The 18,090-nt window shown below is 35.3% G+C and overlaps 1 long non-coding RNA gene across 21 annotated transcripts in view; it reads left to right on the top strand.

Moving 5' to 3' along the window:
- LOC310892401 overlaps nucleotides 1-18,090 on the top strand; it is a 90,087-nt gene that overhangs the window by 11,001 nt on the left and 60,996 nt on the right. For 15 of the 21 annotated variants that reach the window (XR_014578079.1, XR_014578080.1, XR_014578081.1 and 12 more), the window contains exon 1: nucleotides 12,252-13,639. This is a non-coding gene — a long non-coding RNA (uncharacterized lncRNA). Of the gene's footprint in view, nucleotides 1-166; nucleotides 375-8,305; nucleotides 8,701-12,251; nucleotides 13,640-18,090 lie in introns of those variants that run through there. The other 6 variants (XR_014578084.1, XR_014578085.1, XR_014578086.1 and 3 more) reach the window with 4 other exon arrangements.

Here is an 18,090-nt window from a genome sequence, read left to right as displayed (position 1 = left end):
TCCACTTTGTTTAGGAACCACCAGAATCCTCAGTTCATAGTGCCAGTGATCTTTTTTTCTGTTAAAATGTTTACTAAATGTTTTGTTAAGATTTTTGTTAAGATTATCTAAAAATTATTTCTAGAATGGGGGTAGATTTAATTACTTTTCTCTTCTGCTCACAAAGGTACAATATCTGCTGCTGAAGACAGAGAAACTGCCTTGAAAAATCATTACCCCACAAGACCTCACTGTGCGACAGCCCAGCTGTAAAATTCCCAAAGTCATCCCTCCTCCTCAGTAGGGTAAAGCTTAATGGAAAACTTCAGTGCTGAAAGTCACCTTCTAGCCTTAAAGACACGTTTGGTTTGTGTGTGCTATTTATAAATTTTAGAGTAAGTATCACTCACGTCTCCCCTCTTTCTTTTGCTACATCATGGAACAACCAGTGGCTTAGAGCCTCAGTAACTTGTGTCAAATGGCCACACCAGTATCTCAGCTTCCATTCATGAAAATCTACAAGCTTGAACAAAAACAGAAAAAAAAAAAATTTGTCATTTCTAATAGTATAATTATTTTACAAGGTGCAATTTATGCATATTAAATGGTTTGAATCCGCAACAACAAAAAAAATCAGTTTCTAGGAGGCTTGGTTTGGAAGGAAGGAAGGAAGGAGGGAAGGAAGGAAGGAAGGAAGGAAGGAAGGAAGGAAGGAAGGAAGGAAGGAAGGAAGGAAGGAAGGAAGGAAGGGAGGGAGGGAGGGAGGGAGGGAGGAAGGAAGGAAGGAAGGAAGGGAGGGAGGGAGGAAGGAAGGGAGGAAGGAGAAAATGATTTTGATGTTACAAAACATCAAAAGACAGCAGCATCAAGTGTTATGGATGTTATGGACAGAAGTTAAAAAAGGTGAACATAGAGCATATTGTAACTCTGTGAAGAGATACCTACCAGGATAACAGGAATTTTAACTGTTTTAAGAATACTTTGACCTTACTGTATCTCCATATTTATATATGTCAGAACTTTAGGAAAATTAATTTCTAGGAGGCAAAGTTATACACTGGTCCTATTTAGCTTTTAAACTTAAACAGTACTGTGACTTCAAAGTTACACTGGAAGCAATCTAAAGCATATAAGAAAACTATATATAATAGGGTATACTAAAAGATGTATATGTGGCTAAATTTTGAGAACTGCAGTTCTCCTCCAACCAGTAATTCTCAATGAGTAAATTAACTCAATTTAGATAAAAGTTTATTTTTTCTGTATATGTGCACACAAGCACACACATAATAATAATACCAGCATGTGCATGTATATAAACATTTAGTAAACTTTTTAAGTAGCTTTTTCATTATTATGGATTGAACTCTTGTACAATTTTAGCTGCATCATACATTTCTTCACTGTTCGGTCTTGATATAGGTGTCACATTCTGTTAGTGACTTCATGGCTTTAGGCCATAGTTTGTTGCTAGTTTTTCTGTCTTATATTCTTAGAGGATTAGGTCTAGTTGAAAGTAAAATGCTTTAAAAATATTTTTGCTGACCCTAAGATTTCATAATAAAAGATCAAGTCTGGCAAAGCCACACTCCAGTACTGTGTACACTTCTGGGCCCATCACTACAAGAAAGACATCAAGGCCTTGGAGCATATCCAGCTATGAAGCTGGAGAAGGGTCTGGAACATAAGTCCTATGAGGAGCGGCTGAGAGAACTGGGATTGTTTAGTCTGTGGAAGAGGAGGCTCAGGGGAGACTTTATTGCTCTCTACAACTACTTGAAAGGAATTTGTGGGGAGCTGGGTGTTGGCCTGTTCTCACAGATAACTAGTGATAGGACTAGAGGGAATGGCCTCAAGTTGCACTAGGGGAGGTTCAGGCTGGAAATTAGGAGACATTTCTTCTCAGAAAGAGTAGTTAGGCATTGGAACGGGCTGCCCAGGGAGGTGGTGGAGTCACCGTCCCTGGGGGTGTTTTAAGGACAGGTTGGATGTGGTACTCAGGGACATGGTTTAGTCGGTAATATTGGTGGTAGGGGGACAGTTGGACCAGATGATCTTGGAGGTCTTTTCCAATCTTAATGATTCTATGATTCTAAGTGAGCCTCCACTATGAGGTCACTTTAATCAAATGTATAGAGACTACATATTCTGCTCTCCTGCCAGTAGTCTTTCTACACTAACAACTTGTAACATGGAAAAGATGATATCCAAGACAGAAGTACATAAATTTGATGAGGAAATTTATACATTGGTGTGCTATTTGGGCCTAACACGACAACTTCAGTATGAGAATTTTTTTAAAGACAGGAATGTGCCCTTAGAACTTGGAATGATTTAGGCTACCATCAGCTGAAGAGCTCTCTTCCAACTTCAGTCTACCACTTTATATGCTTCTCAGTAGAATCATGGAATCATGGAAGGTTGGAAAAGACCTTCAAGATCATCTGGTCCAACCATGACCCTACGACCAGTGTCGCCCATTAAACCATGTCCCTAAGCACCATGTCCAACCTTTCCTTGAACATCCCAACCAGTGACTCCACCACTTCCCTGGGCAACCCATTCCAAAGCCTGACTACTCTTTCTGAGAAGAAATGTCTCCTAATTTCTCACTTAAACCTCCTCTGGCGCAAATTGAGGTCATTCCCTCTAGTCCTATCACTACTTATCTGCGAGAAGAGGCTAACCCCCGGCTCCCCACAACTTCCTTTCAGGTAGTTGTAGAGAGCAATAAAGTCTCCTCAGAGCCTCCTCTTCCCCAGACTAAACAACCTGAGTTCCCTCAGCTGCTCCTTATCGGATTTGTGTCTCAGGCCCTTCACCAGCTTCGTAGCCCTTCTCTGGACATGTTCCAGGGCCTCGATGTCCTTCTTGTACTGAGGGGCCCCAAAGTGAACACAGTACTGAAGGTGCAGCCTCTGGCAATTGAGACTTAGTGAAAAGAAAAAGAAAGCAAGTGTAGGCTCTGAAAAGCTGATGTTCATTCTCCTTTTTTACTGTTCATAAAATTCCCACTTTCAAGCCTTCTTCATTGTGCCTTTGAGAAAAGCAAACGTTTCCATACTGGAACATACAATACTAAACAGTAAGATTTTTTTTCCTACACAAAATATACAGGTAGATAGATTCTCTAGTTTTCTTTTCTTACTAAAGTTGTACAATAACAGAACGCAATGGAACAATCATGTCCCAAAGACCATTTAATTATTTAAGATGGCCCCAGATAAGTAGAAGATATGAGGAAAACTCAACACAATACAGGAATTCCTAACTTGAAATTCTGAATGAGGATATGCTTCCCATAATTCTGCCTTATACAGAATTATCAATCACTATCTGACAACGGCAGACACAATTTCCCTGCTTCCATCTTAGCCTTAAAGCTTGTCACATGATCCCTGTTCCAGACTGCACATTTTCTTACAAATCTATTTAAAGCTTAAATACTTTATGAACAGGTATATACATGGAAGAACACATACAATAACATACTTGCTGTATGAGAAGTTGACTATACCTACTATCACCAAGATGTGAAGACTGGAAATGTAAGATCCACAAAATGTAGAAGGTATAATTTCCATGATATCTACTATTGTTCCATGTATTGAATATGAAGTTGGAGTGTATTACACACATTCCTAAAGCAAGCCTTTCGTTTATTTGTTTCAAACAAAAGGAAATCAGATCATGATCTCTGACATCACCCAGTTATGCAAATCACAACACAGGAACAGGGAGCACATGGGTTATTTGCTCCAAAACACTAATATACATGCTCCTATATTTAATGTAATAAAGATAAAAACGGGAACTGAAAGAGGAGTTATGATCTCTTACTGTTGAAATTCAAATGGTAATAAATAAATAAATAAATAAATAAACACCAAAAACATCCACCCTTCCTTCACCCAACTCTGCTGTCACTGTTGAATGTTTCCAGGTTTCTTCCCAGCTGGAATTTTTATTTCATACTTCAATTTTCATAATCATTCCCAAACTGTTTTTTGTTCTTGTTGATTCTTTTGATAATTCTATTTAAATCTGCATACATCACATAAAAAATAAAATAAAATAAAATAAAATAAAATAAAATAAAATAAAATAAAATAAACAATAATGCAAGTCCATAATACCTTTTGGTGGATGGTATTAAAAACAAACAAACAAACAAACAAAAACCTTGATTTTTCTTGAAAGTGATTAAACACTGATATTAAAAAAAAAAAAAGTCTTAGTTATTTAAAAGATCTTGTTTCAGTTAAATTATAGGTGTAGCAAATCATTAAACAAAAAATCTCCCAATAGTTTGTATCTGATAAACAAAACATATCTTGTTCTGGCTTCCATTGTCTTCTCTCCTCCACTGGCTAGATGGTAAGGATGCACATGCACTCCTAAAATTTAAGCAGTCAGTGACAAAAGATCGTTCAAATTTCAACCTTCTAATTATATATTTGTTTCCCTCAGTTATCATTTGCATTACAGAGAACAGGATGTCACTTTGTACACATACATCACCTCTAATTTCAAAAGTGTAAGGCAAATTTAATGTATCTAAAAATCCATAAAGCTTGTGCTACACAGACTGAAATCTCAGCAGCTGTATGTAAATAGAGAGCGTCTGATTAGGATATTGGAGGAAAATAAAATAAAACAACCCCCCTGTGACATAATTCCAACTAAACGGATCAGCTCTTTTAGACACTACTACAATACATATAAATATTTATCTACAGAAACAATGTCCTAAGAAATGAGCAGGGGCAATCATGGAATATAAATACCATGCCTACTGCAGGAGTAAACTGCAGGATTCAGAGCACATTCAAACATGTCCAAATCTTTAAGTTTGTGCGAAAAGCTTGTGCTGAGCTCTGAGGTACCTGTAAATGGTTTTGCAGTGAAAAAAAAAAACTGATAAACCTGCCCTGAACATCCTGAATTTAAGATATATAAATATTTATAAAGAAAAATAAGGGAAAGGATCATAGGATGTTATTTGTTCTATTGAAATTTAATAGTTATATAATATTAAGATTATCCTACAAATAAGATATCAGGGGAAAACATCTCATTTTATGTTATTTTACTAATATTTTATAAGGATATTTTTAAAGTAGAATGTAAAGAAAAAGATAGGAAGGTTCACATCTTGTTTCCAGGTGCCCCATCAAAACAGAAGAATGAAAAAGGATGATACATTACCCATTAAATATATATATATATATATATAAATAAAATAAAATCAGACTTTTATTCAAAAGGTTTCAGGTATTATTCTTTTTCGTGTTTCATTTTATATGTAGAACTTGGGTACTAATCTTAAAAACTGAGGAAAAAGTAAATGCATCTTGATAAAACAGCTCATATCATGAATGTATAGCACATTTATCTAGAAGATACCAATCCTGGGGCATGAGAAACTGTCTACCACTAATGAAAATAGTGGCCAGGTGATCAGATATCTTTGGGTGCATAGATCACTGCTGATAACCACCTAAAGATTTGCTCAAAGTCAATAATTCAGGATTATGAATCCTAGTTTCTTCTGTTATTTTATCTCCATATTGTCCATATTTTTCAACAGATTATATTATTAAAAGAGGGGTGATGGTGGCTGCATTTCAAAAGAAATATGGACAAATAAAACCTTGTCTATTGTGTCTAACATTTAACATATTTCCCTATCTTCTGTACACCTGAATTTGATTTTAACGTATTTTAGAGACATGCATTTCAAAGATAAAGTGTCAGGCTGCCTTCATAGAGAACACAAAGAGCTATCATTTAAGACAAAAAAGGAACAGTAGCAAAATAAAGCTAAATAAATTTTATTTCAGTTTCTCTGTTTTAGTCGTCATTAGAAAAACATCACAGATATACAAAAGCACAGCCTTCCTATACACTTGTCATGACAAAAGAAATTGTCACTCATTTCAGCAACGAATGTGAAGATGCATTACTGCACCTTGTTTAACGCACAAATGCATTTTCATATCTACAGTCTCTGTGGACATAACAAACTGCATTGCACAAAGGTACAGCAATGTGTATCCTCCTAGCATAAAGAATATATTAATATTTGGAAAATTATTTTTAAATCCAAACAATTTATCTGCAGTCAGATTAAACAAACAAACAACAACAAAAAGCATAATATATGACTGTATGGATGAAAAGTCCTTTGGAAGGCTGTACAAGAACTTCAGTTCAAAGGAACAGATTTCCCATCAAACAACTAAACAACAAAAATATCACCACAATTAACCACATTGATCTCATCATTCATAGTACTAAGTTATTTTACAGTAATATAAATAATAAAGCTTTTTTTTTTAAATAATGAAGCTAATAATAAACACAATAATAAAACTTTTTTTTTTTTTAATTTTTTAACTTGCACAAAACAAGATCCATGATTACAAGAAGAAATAGAATGAAGATGGTATAAAAATTATTTATCACCATACAAGATTCCTTAGCTAAGTAAGCTAAACATTTCTGGAACTAGGAACTCCATATGACTTAGAGATTTTTAAGCCTCTCTGGAATGTTAGTGTTAAGTTTGTAATATCTTGGCATACCAGAGAAGTTTTGGAGGATGATTACATATGCCAATATTTAAAAGAGCAAATGACATGTGGAAATAATTTAGAGAAAAATCTTAGAGTGGTCATGAATAAAATTATGCTGTATCTGAAGCAGATCTTAGTAAAGGCTCAAATAAGAAAAATATGAAGAGGAGAAACTATACATGGATGTAGAAGGGAGGAGAGAGATTTTGATGAATATATATAATATAAAATGTTTTGCATTTTAATCACATATATATATATAAATTTGTGGAGACAGTTTAGTGTGACTGAAATGCTATAGGTACCACTGTGGTTGCCTGCCAGGTTGCCTACCTAACTCTTTGTTTTCCTTGGTTATCTGGGTTAAATCTTTCAGCTGTGTGCCCCAACTTTCTGAAAGCCTACACGGTGCATGTGCATTATTCCTTCTGCAGCACTGATCTACTGAATCTTGGTGAAACATTTGTTACTCAGTTCACAGCAAAGTCCTTTCCTGTGGTGACAGACTATGCCTTTTAAATGAATGAGGTGGTCAAGTTCTTTGATGTATAACTAAGTACATTGGATTTGAAACAGTAATAATTTAAGCAGGCCTGTTACTCATTTCCATGAAGGATATCAAACTAAATTAGCTCAGTTGTACTTTGGGGATTCTAGAAAATAACTAATGAGTTATTTGGTGATCAGTCTCCCTCTGAGACTTGCACAGCTTCTTCTGTTTTAAACAGTTGCTAACACTTCCTTTACTGATCATCATAACTATTAATGACATCACTGCTGCTGCACCTAGATACATTTTGATTCATTGACTTGCATAAAAACCAGGCCATTCACACTTCTGATAACATCAGAGAGTCTACCAAATGTCTGTCAGCTATGTTTTAGTTATTTGTTGTGCTATAGTAAGTCACTATCTGAAAAAGGCATCACCTCACTTTAGAAAACTCAGAATTAAAAAACTAAATTAAATTCAGTCTACAGACGGCTTCTACATACTGTTTGCAGGGTTATTTGGGCACACATATACTCTCCAAATAATTCAGTGATTCCATGTAAAATCATTTCAAATGTATACGGTATACATTAGTATAAAATAATTTCTTGATGAGAAACCCCATCCCTCTTTAAGAGATGAAAAATACTTTCTGCCTAATTATTGATTTTAAATGTTCATTGCACTTTAACCAAAAAAAAAAGTTTTGACAGATGTCAGTTTGACTATATAATTTTTCCCCCAACAACCACATTTTAAGTACTAAATTTACCCATAATGGAATTCTCTTTAAAGAATGTGGGGAAACATAAGGAGAATAAAAACAAAGAGCACATTTACCCTGATAAAACTTGCACATACACTCATTAAATGCAGCATAGAGCAAAGCTTATTTTATTCTCCCAGTGCTCTTTTTACTATGATATAAATTAATATGGCACTTTCCTCCTCACTGGTGAAAACAAAATTGGTTCTTTCACAAAGAAATTGGTTGTATATTTAAAAAGGAACTAATTCTTCACACACATATTATGTTTGTATTTTCTCAGATTTTTCATTAGCATCATGCTGCAGATCAGATTTAGTAGCCAATGGGGCAACTGCATGTGGAAAATGACTTAAGATTCTGAACAAAAGGGGGAGGGAGTGGGGAGATGGAGGGGGTGGAAGAGGAGGAAATGAACCTATCTTGCTTGGTTGAAAGGTTATCTCATGTTTACTGTGGCCTTTTCCTTGCTGTGTTCTACTCATCCAGATCACAGAATGGATCAACTTGTGTCTTACAAGAGTTGAGCAGAGCACAGCGGTTGCCTTCACAGTATTCAGCAGAAATTTTCCCTAGAATTAATTCCTCCTGGTGCAGAAGTTCATCCACATCTCCATTTTGCAGTGATCAGTTACGTGATATCCCATGGACCTCTCTTTCGTGCTGCTAAATGAGGCAGAGCAACCTCACTGACACTTCTTGAGGAATACCATTCACAGCTGATCCCATCTCCAGGCTGTTTGCTGAAATTGGAAATGAAACTGTCTCTTCACACTGGGCTTCCTGTACTCCATGACACTCACAGTTTTGCATAGACTGGGAAAGTCTCATCATCAAGAATATGCCACTGCTGCACTCCAACACGTATCTTCTGTATCCTGCAGGTACCTACTTTATTTGCCAGTAGACAAATGGCAATACCAGCACAGCTAATTGCATGTGTTCATTCTATATGTATTTCTCCTTCCTTCCTTTTGGGCACCTTCCTTCTCTCTGTCTACTTCCTAGAATATCTATCTGGAAGATTTTTACTATAATTTTGAAGGCCTGCAGAGAGTGCATGGATGAAAGCAATGAACAGTAAGCAACCTTATATGGAAAAGTTTGACCATTCCCTTTTAAACCAAAACAGAAATTACTCTTCTTTTTAACTCTCAAGCACCTTGTTATCAGGAAAAAGAAAAAAAAAAAAAAAAAAAGGGCAGTGGGGAAGCTGTTTTATTCTTATGATGTTCTATTTGAAATATTTAAGGATAAATACACTGTATTTACAATTTCAATGAGGTTCCATATGTGATTACATTCATTTTATTAGCATTCATTATTATGAAACATTTCACACAATGCAATAAGAGCAAGTCGAGTCCCTTTATTCTTGATGCATTTAATAGCTTAGATTATTATTATTTTAAAGCAACTTTTTTTTTTTTTTTTTCTTCACTTCCAGTTAATATAGCACACTTTGTGTGGGAGATCTCTTGTTTCACCTGAGAGCTAATGTATCTGGGATATCAATGCCATTAACGCTGCTAATCTTTTTCCAGCCCACGTCAGCTTTCTTAACTTAATCAATTCACTTAATAATGCATTCTAGGTACTATTGTGAGACTGTGCCTATAAAATAAATAGGAATGCAGAGCATTTTAGATTAAACAGTTTCTTATAGGTAGATATAAGGATACATTCATACATTTGAATGATTTGCAAATGACTGCTTTGGGTAATTAAGAACTACAATAAGTATTTGAAATTAAATAGCCTATTAATATTGTCACTCAGGTTCAAATGCATCTAATTAGATCACATGTAATCACAGAGATAAACATTTTCTCCACAGCCACTTTCCTCCTTAAAAATAGCTACTTGTTCAAACTTTAGTAAACTTTTGCATTTGAAAAAAACCTTTGTTGCTCACATACTTTTCTACTGAAGGAAATTCACAGTGCAGTTGTACCTTAGAAGTAAATCCAAGTGACATAAGATACCTTGAGATTTAAATGAAAATAGAATATCTCATGTTAACCAAAATTGTCAGATGGTTCATTTCAGCACAAACCAGCAGACAACAGAATTTATGCTGGGTTTCATCAACTAATGAGATTTTTTTTTTTCTTATTCTTCATTTTCTCTTTACTTAAATTTTACTTCTGCATTCAGTCCCACAGTTAAAAAACTTCTAGGAAAAAAAACAAAACAAAACAAAACAAAACCATCTTCTTAGAGCATGTATTTTTGTTTGTAACTTAATCTAAAGGGTGTTTTGACTTTCCATAACTAACTTATACATGTAGGTATGGGTTTGTAACCTATTTACAAATGGGTTTTACAAACAGAAATAAGGGAAATAGGCTTTTAGCTAACAATGAATTTCAAATTTTTTTTTGGTCCATATTTTACATTTTACTATGAATCAAAGATTGTACAGCATATTTAAGATATGATACATATTGTATTCTATTTGATTAACTGTGATTAGAAATACTGACTTAGAATCCTAAAATCCTAGAATCCTAGAATTATCAAGGTTGGAAAAGACCTCCAAGATCATCCAGTCCAACCATCCCCCTACCACCAATGTCCCCCACTAAACCATGTCCCTAAGCACCACATCCAACCTTTCCTTGAACACCCCCAGGGACGGTGACTCCACCATCTCCCTGGGCAATCCATTCCAACACCTGACTGCTCTTTCTGAGAAGAAATGTCTCCTAATTTCCAACCTGAACCTCCCCTGGTGCAACTTATATTTATGTATGTTGGCAATAATAACTGCTAGTACTTATTCTTTGTTCAAAGGTAACATTTAGATTAGGATTTTAGCTGGAAGGAAAAATAAAAGAAAGGAGAAAATAATCTAACTCAAATTAAGTCAATATTCATGGTAAGATAAAATATGTCTGTTTTTACATTAATTACTTTTTTATATTGTTAGTGACTTGGTTTACTGTTATCGTTAGTTTTTTTTTTTTTCACCAAAAATTGTCAAATATAATTATAAAGGCAGCATAAGGTTTTCAGTACAATACTTTAGATATGTATGTACTATTAAGAATACACAAAAATGTTCTGCCACAATGAACAACTACATTTCACCTACATTCTACATCATGTAAGTTCTATCAGTGCATAAACTAAATTTAGCATTTGTGATACTAGGGGTACATGTTTTAAAAGTAAAAAAATAAAACTATAAAATAAGAAAATAATTGTCTTCTTGAATATCATGTTCACTTTGACTCAAAGCATCTGACCGATGAATGTGTTATTCTTCTACTTCAGTGTGCTTGTTTTAGGGCTCTACAGCAAGGTCAAACACTTCTGAAAGATTTTGTTTTCACCTGCCAGAGAAGTCTTTTTGAAAATATAATTAATTGAGAGATTTGGAGTTATTTTAAGACTACTAAGTTATGCACAATAAGCCTGACCTTCATCATCGACATGAAAGCGCAGAAGTTTATTTAAACCTTTTGTTTCACTGTGTCATTAGCTACACTGAGAACACATGACAGAACTGGTGTAAAAAAGTTCATTCAAATATATGTCACCCAAAACTTCCACATTTAGAAAATGATTTCACCATTTCTGACTTTTTAGATGCAGATCTTGTCTATGGCTAATTTTTTAGATAGTTAAATGATTCTAACTAAGTATATAGCCAAGACAAGAATGTGTGCATATATTTAAAAGGAACCACTTAACCTGGATAATTTTTTTATGCTCTTGCCAAGTCCAAGACCAAGGATGGTGTAGGGAGGGAGGAAAGTGTTTATCCTTCCATTGAAGTTGCAGAAAACAACTGAGTATACCACGTCTGTAAGAATTCATATAATTTTGATACTACCAGCATTTACAATCTTCTTTACTAAATTTTTGCAGTATTGTAGACAAGCATGAACTGATGCTTTCCCCTCCTCAATGTTGACATCAAATCTGCTTCTGAATATAAGAATAATGTCATTCATAATAGCAAAACAGTACTTCAATCTGATCCTTTACTTAAACATAAACAATTAGATATGTTTATAATGCTGGCTTAAGTGGGAAGAGAAAAGTGAATTAGTATGAGTATTAGAGATACTGCAGATATAAAAACAACAGTAAACCAAGGAAATAGAAGTGACAATGAATGTTCTTGCTCTGTAGTTATTTGATCACATAGCAACGCCACAATATTACCTACACCACAGACCTTCCAACAAGCTATAATAAAATCAATATCATACACTCTCTGTTTATCTTCATTTAAGTGAGAGACCATTTATCAGAGACGAGAAGAGCAGTTGTCAGAATAGTAAGTGTACTTTAAAGGCTTCCATTTGTAGGTTATCACTGGAATTAGCCAAGATTTTTGGATACTTTCTGTTCTTCGCAATTAGTTCATGTTTCTATTTCTTCCTCCAGTAACCTTTAAAAACTCGGGGGGAGGGGGGGGAGGGGTTAGGAGGAGGAGGAGTTGAAGGAAAATAGGGAACAGCCATAACATTCAGTGGCTGTCATCTCACGTGACAAGGCTTTGTTTTCCCCTTTCTAGGTAAGCTTTTTTCTCTCTTTCGGTTTGTCACTATTTCTCACCAGTTTCTCTAAGTCATAAGACTATTTAGCAAAACAAACAGTATGAATAGATTTGCTCAAGCAGGCAGGGAAGTCTTAATACTGTATTTTTCTACAAACTGACTGAAACTAGGAATTTGAACCAAGGGAAAGGAAGATCAGTTTGGGGGGAATACATTTCATAGAGAAAAAAAAAAAAAAAAAAAAAAAAAAAACCTGAGAGGGATATCCACAAAAGCTCATTTAAGAAGACTAAACTAATTAGGCTATAATATACCACTAAAATAATTTGTTTGTACTACTAAAACTCTAGGGAAATCTGGCTCAGCAATAAAGCCCAGCTGTTGCTACATTTTGATTTTGGATTTCTTGCAGTTCAGAGAATTTTAAAGGGATGCAGCTGTGAACTGCTCTGAATAGCAACTGTTTGCATCTTGGGTGAAGTGAGTTGAGTTGCTACTATTTTTTATTTTTGTTGTCATATCTTTTTTATACTAGTGCTTTCATAAACAGAAAGCTACTATATGGTTATTAACACTAATCCTGAGAAGAGTTGGTATGAAAAAAAAGCAACAATCTTTCATCTAAGTTCTCCAGCTGTACAAAATAGTTACATATAGAACCTGTTCCAGCTGGAATATGGGATTCTGTCTATCTTACCTCTGAATCAACTTCATTGCGAGATACAGTCAAAGCAGTGATAGTCATTTGGAGAAACAGGTTCTTAAGCATACAGATCCTTAGACTCTTCCTTGTTATATCCCTCCAAAATCTTGCATTATAGGTTTCCCATGTTTTGCAGATACCAGCAACTGAGACTAAAACCTCTGTCTAGAAGTATGAAGACATAATGTAAAACTCTACAAGCCAGTATTTTATACTAATTTCAGTGTTAATATTCCTAAGTATTACAGACTTTGCCATACGCAAGAGCAAGTATGTTTTAGAGATGTAACTAACTAAGAAGACTATACCTTATTTAAATTAGTGAGTCAGAAGTAAAGCAGTTCTTCATCCTATTTCTCCCACCAGAAACTTCTATAATGTACACCCTAACAAAATGAGAACTTTTATTAAATAGCAATGCCACTTAGGCATTGGACAGATTAGTCAACTGTTCCCCTAATTAAAAAAAGATTATGCCTTGTTCTACCAACAGAGATATTCTCACACCACAACTACGAATTTTATTATTTTGCTACTGCTTTTCAGAGGAGAATTGTGATGAGAACCTTGTGCAGCCTTTACATTTCATATGTCACAACAACTCACGTAAGTTTAATTAATGGCCATTTTATTAATCAGACCTTCAGCATCATTATCAGTGTCAGACTGCTGAAAAGCAGAGAAAAATGCATTGGGTGAATGTGACTTTTCAAAGAAAAGCTAGAAAAGTAAAATGGACAATATATATATATGGACAATATATGTAATGGATAATATATATATTGCATCATTAAGCACTAATTTTGGCTAATTAGTCATTCTAATAGTCATTCACTAATTCTAATTCACCATTCACTAATCAGTCATTCTGTCAAGGAAGCATAAAATAAATTAATTTCCACCCGACACAATCTACAAAAGGAGATTTTGAGAAAAAAAAAAAATTATAAAAGAAGTTTTGTGAAACCCAAAGAAAGCAAATATATCCTCCACATATAACTGAAAGAAAAAAAAAAAAGAAAAAAAAAAGAAAAAAAAAGGGCCTCTAGGTTTCACAAAGACTGAAGTGCTAGGACAAACTGGATACTGAGGACTGTGCTATTCTGTTTGATCCTGCAAACAGCTGTGCATGTGTTTGATTTGCAACATGTGAGTACTTCATTATGTTTGTTTACCTATGGAATTACACACATACATAGTTGTTTGAAGAACTGATATCCAAGTCATTCTCAGGCAAGTTAAAACCAAAAGTAGTATACTGATCACATAAGCCTAGAAGAGAAGGAAGAATAATAGAGCTGTGGGAAGAGCTTGTTTTTCAGCTGTTTGGTGACACAAAGTATATCAATCATAATTTATTCCAGTCTTTAAGTTAGAACCATATATATATATATATATTTTTTTTTTTCCCCAGTAGTATAGCCCCTCATTAAAGGGAATTCTAGAAATCAGAAAATTTGGGAGAGAGAAAAAAAAAGGCATGAATATTTTTTTTTTTCAGTTTAAGAAAAACATAAATAATTACTTAACAAATGATAGCTTAATATTACTACTCTACATTTCATATACTGAAAAAGTGAAACTTATAGCTCTTATTATAAAAAAAAAAGTCAAAAAGATAATTCAAACAGGTCTGAGTCATGTGAGAGGATCAAATTCCATTTCATGGAATTTTGGGGGGTTGGAATTAGATGACCATTAAGGTCCCTTCCAATCCAAACCATTCTATGGTTCTGTGGCTCTGTGTTTCAGTAATGAAGATACTGAACAGCATTGGTCCCACTATCAACCCCTGTGGTATAAAGTGCTAGTGACATGCTTCCAGCTGGACTTTGTGCCACTGATTGCCATTCTCTGGGTACCGATGTTCAGCCAGTTTTAAATCCACCTGTCTGTCCAATTACCTAACCTGTAATTTTTCGCCTTCTCTGTGAGGATGGGCGATAGTGTCTGAAGTCTCAGACAGCTCCCTTAGCTACACTACTAGATGCAATTCATATGTCCCCATGGACTTACGTATTTCCAGTTTGTTTGTGCTCTCTGTAGCCCAGTCTTCCTCCCCTGAGGGTAGGTCTTCATTGCTCTGGTCTTACAGGTCTGGGATTCCGAAGGTTGACTTCGCCAGTAAAAACCAAGGCAAAGAAAGCATAGACTACTTCTGCCTTTCTCATGTCCTTTCAACCATGCGTGAATGTTTTCCCTAGCCTTCTTTTTGTGGTTTATATACTTTCTGTCCTGTTAAAATCCCTTGCCAATTTCAACTTCAGGTTGGCCTTGGCTTTTGTAACCCTGCCCAATGATCAAACACTGTACTCATCCTGGGTCATCTAATTTGATTTTCTACTTGTTGGGATGGACATTTCTTGAGCTTGGAGGAGGAGGTGATCCTTGAATATCAACCAGTTCTGGATACCTCTTCCTCCATGACCATATCCCATGGGATTCTTCCAAGCCAATCTGTACTTTTTGGCATGTAACTTTTCATTATATATAGAACTTAGTTGACTAAATTAGGATAGTGGATTCTACTTAGAAAAAGAACCTAAAAGTTATATTCTATTGCCTGTTTATTTATTTATTTTGTGGGCAAGACTCTTCTGATTACATTTTTTTAATTTCACCATGCATTTCACTCAAAAAAGATCAGATAATAAAAAAATATTATTTCTATTCTCTGATTACCCTCTGATACTACTGTTTGCAATATATGTTTTCAATTTTATAAATCAAATTAGAATATCATTTTACCATTCTACTTCTTTCCATATCCCATTCTAAAAATCACATGCATACACACAAAACTAAAACCTATAATATGTTTACAGACTGAATACCACACTAAAAATCTTAGTGGAAGCAGTAAACTATAATTTGATTCTGATGAGCATTTGAGGAGGGAGACAAGCAGGACAGAATAGGACTTCAAAATGGAATACTGCAGCACAAGGGAGCGCTTTCTATACCAGAGCTGATAATCAGCAAGGCAGAGAACTACACTTTATCACATAGTGCAGGCTACATGGCAGCGAAAGATAGTGCTTTGGTGCCAGACAGAGGCAGCACAGTGAGCTTGGCAACACAGGAGATCACTCTTTGTAACAGTACAGACAAGCAAAGTGGTAGTCTCCTTGCTTCCACACAGAATAGGTTAAAAAGCTCTGTGCTTGAAATAAACAGTGGTCTGATTTTATTATTATTATTATTTTTTTAAGTCAGCTGCATACAGACGGTCTGTTTTGACTATATGCTTTTGTAAGCTATCATCTGGGGTTGAGTTTTGTTGTTAACTGAAAGCTGCCAAAAAATAAAAAAAAAATAACAAAAAAATATACAGGGCTGAAAAATACACCAGTGTATCTGTAATACATTGATTTCTTTTCAAAAATACTCCTCAGAAGTCCAGAATTCTCTCTCACCAATTTTTTCACACAATTTATACTTTAGACTTGATAAGGTTTTATTATGCCATAGTACTTATTCATCTTAACTATGACCTACTTTTTTGCACATATGTTAATACCTCTTGAACTAAAACACAAAAAGGAGCATACAAAAGATGGAAATGACAGGCAACAAAAGAGAATTAGAAGCATTTCTCAAATACAGAGAAATTAAAGAACAAAGCCCATCATAAGCTAAACCTAGCAAGAGACACTGGAGGTATCTGCTGTGTGTTGCCTGTGAAAAAGCCTTCACACTACACCCATCATTAAGAAAGAGGAGAAGGGGAAAATGGAGAACTGTGGGTTGGCCAATCTCATCTCAGTCATTGGAGTGGAGTATGTTCTTTTGGAATACATTTACAGGCATACTCAGGGCAAAAGAGTAATCGGTTCTACGCGTTCTATACTTTGACTTTTTAAAGCCTTTTGACACTGTGTCCCACAACATTTTCAACTGTAAACTGATTAAATCTGAACTGGAATACCTGAGTGTTAGACAGGCTCATAATTGGCTTGACTGGGCTCAAAAGGTGTTGGTCAATGCTTTAATATCTTGCTGGTGGCCTGTAATAGGTGGAGGATGTCCCAGGTCAGTACCAGCATCCTTATTTTTCAACACTCTCATCAACAATTTAGATGACAAAACAGAGTGCATTCCCACCAAATTTACAACGACATTAAATTAGGGGGGTGGCTGACATGAGTTTAGAGTTTCAGTCTAGAGTATACATGATGACAAGCAGAAGCCTCACAAATTTCATATTTCATATTTTCACTTTTGCATACGGATCAGAAAAAACATGTTTCAGTACAGACTCTGGGCTGACTGGCTAAGGTCTGCCATTGGACTCAATAGAGCCAATGGCTACTATTCAGATGTGGATATGTGAATTTTCACATTCATTGCGGGGGTGGGGGTGGGGAAAAAAAAGACAGAAAAAAAGAAAAGAAAATTGAGAAAATTGTATCCATTAGATTTGTATCAGCAGTCCAAGGGAGTTTCTGTTCCCTTCTATATAGCAGTGGCAAGGCTGCACTTGGAACACAGGAACCAGTCTGTGCCCCCCTAGTTCATAAGTTTGTAAGTGATGTGAATAAACTGGAGGAGGATTTGGTTGAAGAGGGTCACTCACCTTTAGCGCATGACCTTGAAGCATAGCTTAAGAGAGCTGGTTGAGGGAGATGGATTTCTTACGTGAATGGAAGAGGAGACAGAAGAAGTAGTATCAGCCTACAACCAGAAATAAAGGAACCAAGTTCTCCTCAGTGCTGGTGAATGATGGGGAAAACAACTTATCTTTGTGGCTTGGGATTTTCAGGCTGGACATCAGAATAATGTTTTTGCTATGAAGATGGTGTAGTAGTAGCAAGGGTTTCCCAGACAGGAAGCAAAATAAGCTCAGGAATCACCTAGCCAATGCTATCCATGGCTGTCTAGAACTACTTTTGGTAGTAGCCATCCTTTGAACTGAAGAACAAACCTGATGATCTTTAAAAGTGACTTCCAACCAGCATCTTGATTTCTGTGTGTCTTGGTCCTATTAGATTCCTGCTATTCACATAATAGAAATTCGATTCTATAAATATATTTTATTAATAACATACATTTTTGGC

The sequence above is a fragment of the Anser anser genome (genome assembly GCF_964211835.1).
Source record: "Anser anser genome assembly, chromosome: 1".
NCBI classification, from domain to species: domain Eukaryota; kingdom Metazoa; phylum Chordata; class Aves; order Anseriformes; family Anatidae; genus Anser; species Anser anser.
The sequence above is the reverse complement of the archived record's forward strand: the minus strand, read 5'-3'. Positions and strand labels throughout refer to the sequence as shown.